The sequence below is a fragment of the Phragmites australis genome, chromosome 1 (assembly GCF_958298935.1).
Source record: "Phragmites australis chromosome 1, lpPhrAust1.1, whole genome shotgun sequence".
Lineage (NCBI taxonomy): Eukaryota > Viridiplantae > Streptophyta > Magnoliopsida > Poales > Poaceae > Phragmites > Phragmites australis.
The window spans coordinates 7,985,899-7,989,795 of record NC_084921.1 but is presented as its reverse complement, the minus strand read 5'-3'; the positions used below and the strand labels follow the sequence as shown (position 1 = coordinate 7,989,795).

At 42.6% G+C, this 3,897-nt stretch overlaps 1 long non-coding RNA gene across 1 annotated transcript; it reads left to right on the top strand.

Moving 5' to 3' along the window:
* The first annotated feature begins 678 nt into the window (after nucleotides 1–678).
* LOC133903521 (uncharacterized) lies at nucleotides 679–2,454 on the top strand. The gene is made up of 2 exons (XR_009907285.1): nucleotides 679–1,694; nucleotides 2,081–2,454. It is a non-coding gene; the product is annotated as an uncharacterized LOC133903521 (long non-coding RNA).
* The last annotated feature ends 1,443 nt before the right edge of the window (nucleotides 2,455–3,897 follow it).

The window sequence follows — 3,897 nt, the reverse complement described above, 5'->3', positions numbered from 1 at the left end:
GCCTCTCCGCGCCGTCCCTGTCCACTTGCCTTTCTACGTCATCCCCGTCTACTTGCTCTGTCGGGTGGCTGACAACGTCCCATCTATCATGCGGCGCTGTGCCAGCCTGTAAAGTCTCACCCCGTAGCCTTTAATGCTACGGCACGGGACAATGCTCCCTGCACTGCCCACAACTTTATCCGTCGGAGCTGGTGCCTAGTGAAGAGAAGCGTTCGAACGGGTGCCAATAAATGTGCTTTGGATGGGTTGCGTCTAATCCGATCCCGTGACCAGTGGGGCTGGTTGCGTGTTTTTGTGAGGTTGTAGCGAGATTGGTCGCTGGAGGCTTTGCATTGATCACGGTAACCCTACCCCGGTCGCGCGACCGATCAGCTTTTTAGAGACATGTTACCATGGCTGTTTACACCCTTTATAGAGTCTGTAAGCTGGAGTATCCTTTTACTTAATACACCGACAAATACTATGACTTTAAACATTATAGCAAAATGTAATGTAGCATGATACTATGGTCGAGAATATTGTAGCATCAAGACGGCAGCGATACTATAACATTAAATCTAATATACCCATTTAAATTTAATCGTTCACATCAATTTAAAGTCGCCTGAATCGATCCCATTCCAGTATGCATGCTGTGGGCTGATGGCCGTCCACCAACACATATGGGCAGGCAGACAACTCCTGAGGGGAATCAATCGGCATCACTTCCTCCCCTCTAGACTAATCCACGATATACATACATGAAACTCATTATTTATTTTCAATAAAATAAAAAAGAAGCTGACCTGCCTACCCGATAGAAAAAGGAAGAAACCGGTGAGAGAAAGAGAGATATTTATTAAGGAAGGAAGGAATTGTGGCGTAAATGGCAGGCAATAAACACCTTCCGAATGGAATAAGCTCCCCTCACCCCCTCTATAAAAGCAGCCCTTCGTCCCGCAACCTTCCTTCACCCATCAACAGCAAGGAAGAGTAAGAATAGTTTTCTTTTGCAGATCCCGTTCCCATGATTCCTCTCCTGGGTTTTCTATTGCGCATAGTTTCTAGTTTTTGCTGTTCTTTTTTAATCTTCTTGCATGCGATTCTTGCGACTTGATGCTTTTGGTGTTATTTCGTGGTTCTTGGCCTGTTTGGTTAGCTTGGTTGGATTTGAAGCGGAGCTCCTGTCATTCCAATGAAGGGTCTCTTCGAAGGGTGGTACAGCTGCTCGTTCATGGTTCCCACTATCCTATCCCATCACCGAGAGGTTGTGAGATAGGGAGAGATGGTCTGTTGTATTGAGATAGGCTTGTGGTTTGCATGACCGAGGAGCTGCACCGGCCCCTTGCTGTCCGCTCTTTGGATTGAAGGGAGCTCTGCATCCTGATCTCAGAAAAACTCAAAACATGTATGTGCATGTCCAGATGCCCATGCCTTCCCTGAAATGTTTTCTGTTTATATTACTACATGCTTACCCGTGCTGTGCCTGATGGATTATTTTGGTTCTCATTCAGTCCATGTCTAGATCTGAACCTAAAATCTTTTTGCCAAGTGCAGAAAAAAGATTTTTTTTTCATTTTTTGACCCCTGAGCTTGCTCGTACTTGGGCCAAATCATCGTTATTTGTTTATATTTGTTCCGAATCAGGGATTCAGCTTGGGCTTCTCCGTGCTGCAGGTTGGCGTACTACTTTTCGTCGCTTTATTCCTTTGCTGGTGAGATGTTATGTCACTCTTCTTTATTCCTACCTCTCCCGTCTGTACCGGCGTGTGCATTTGTGGTGGTGCTCCTGGATCTTGCTCTCGTCAGATTCATCTCTCCATCCCACTTCTAGCCATTCTGGCCACTCATTTTATTTGTTTCTCATCATGATATAATAGCATCGAATACTTTATTTTTCTTTTTCTCTTGTTCCCCTGATAGATTCGGACCAGATGCGTTACGCCTGCTAGGATCTGGCTGAGGACATGTCCCTTCACACTCGTTTTTTGCTTCATCACATGTGCCATATATTCAAGATTAACCTGTTGTCATGTTTTATTCTTGGTCCTTAATTCTTAGTTTTTCTGTTACGTGCTGGTATCATTTGGTTTTGCTGCAGGCATCGATATTTCGACTGCCAATAATCTGCTCCCTGTGGAGTGCTCATGCAGTCATGTGGGGAACTGAATCGACGAACGGGATGCGCACAGCTGGTCCATGTGGTATTCAATCTTAGATGAGCTGGTTTGTACGTGTTTAAAAGATCTGTGGTTGAGAGTTTTGATTCTGTGATTAATGCATTCAAACAGATTTTGAGAAAATGTGATGTGTGTTGGTTACGGTGCTAGGCTAGTGAATTATAGATTCATAGTCTACTGGTTTGAGCAAATGAAATTGTATAAAAAAATAGGCTGGATGATGGAAACGCACAGTTTGGTTGTGAGCACATATGTAACTATCATTCCTTGAATCCATGAATGTAGTATATTTCGTGCAAGTAGTCTCTGCGCATGATATAAGCTATCTTTAGTCCTTCCATTCACAGTATATGAATGGCACCACAGCTAGGTAGTTATAATATGATGAGCAGTGGTGCGACGATTAGCGGATTCTAGCCAGTTAAATCACAAACTGTAACCTAGCTCGCCTGTCTACCCTGGACGGTCGCCGCTGCATCTACATTTGCCGGTCTTGTGAGACTTAAATCGACTAATTAATGCGGTGCTAGATGAAAATCTAATGCCAAATCCCAGGCCATCAGACCTGAGCCTTAAGGCGATCTACGAGTAGGTGGAGTTGCTAACTCACCTCAAGGATGTTGCCGGCAAGAACTTGCTTCGTCCGAACGCATCTATACTGGAGGGCGCCAAGAGGCATTCGTAGTAAGACCTTTTTTCGCCATATGATGATAAGAGTTAGGGTTGAGATCGACAATCTCAATATGATGATTAGAGTTAGGGTTGAGATCGACAATCTCAATATGATGTTAGAGTTAGGGCTGAGATCGACAATGTCAATACGATAGGACGAGGCCATTTCTTCGAAGAAGAAATCCCCTCTGCTTGTTTCCAAGAGACGAAACTCTTGGGGTGATCAGTTCCTCCTAGCTTCTAGATACGAGCGTCCGGCATCTCGGAGGACACGCACAAGTTGCCAGAAGTTGTCATTGGAAACTTGGTGGCTGCAGGCCGAAGAAAGAGGAAAAGCTTTCCTCCCAAAGCGGAGGGTATGAGGATGAAGATAACATCAAGATGCTTTCCTATTTTTAAGAGAGAAATTTGGCAATTCGTAATGGACGCTGATGTTACCGCTTTAATTGACCATGTCATGGGTGTTTCAAATTTCAAAGCATCTTTTTTAAACAGTCATGATTGTTTCAACTCTTTTTGAAAGTCATACGCATTTAATGTAATATTTTGTGAGGACAGAAAAAGAGAAGGTCATCCTTGAGGTTATATGATCGGAAGTAATTAATAACTAAGTAGGTCTTTACGAGTAAAATTTTATTTGGTTAGGGGAGGTTTTTTTTAACTAAAAAAAGTTCTATCCAGCCCAAGATTATTGACTAGGAAGAACATTGTTTAGTCAAGCACTATTCCCAATTAGATGAGTTTAGTGTGGTTACACCAGTTGCTCTCTTCTAAGCAGAGTTGAGGAGCTAGCTAATAAGAATTTGATAATTAATAATTATAAATTTACTAGAAATATGATATATACTAAAGACGATATCTATCATACACGTGTCTTTAATATAGTATAATAGCTTTTATAATATCCATAAGGTAAATAAGGCATGTACTAATATTTCACGAAGTTCATTGTGTTGTACACAAAACCACCCTAGGGTTAGGAAAGAATCCTACACGTAATATAATTCAGGAAGATTACACTCAGAGAATTCAAGCACAGTACTTCTCACCGACCAATAAGGTAGGG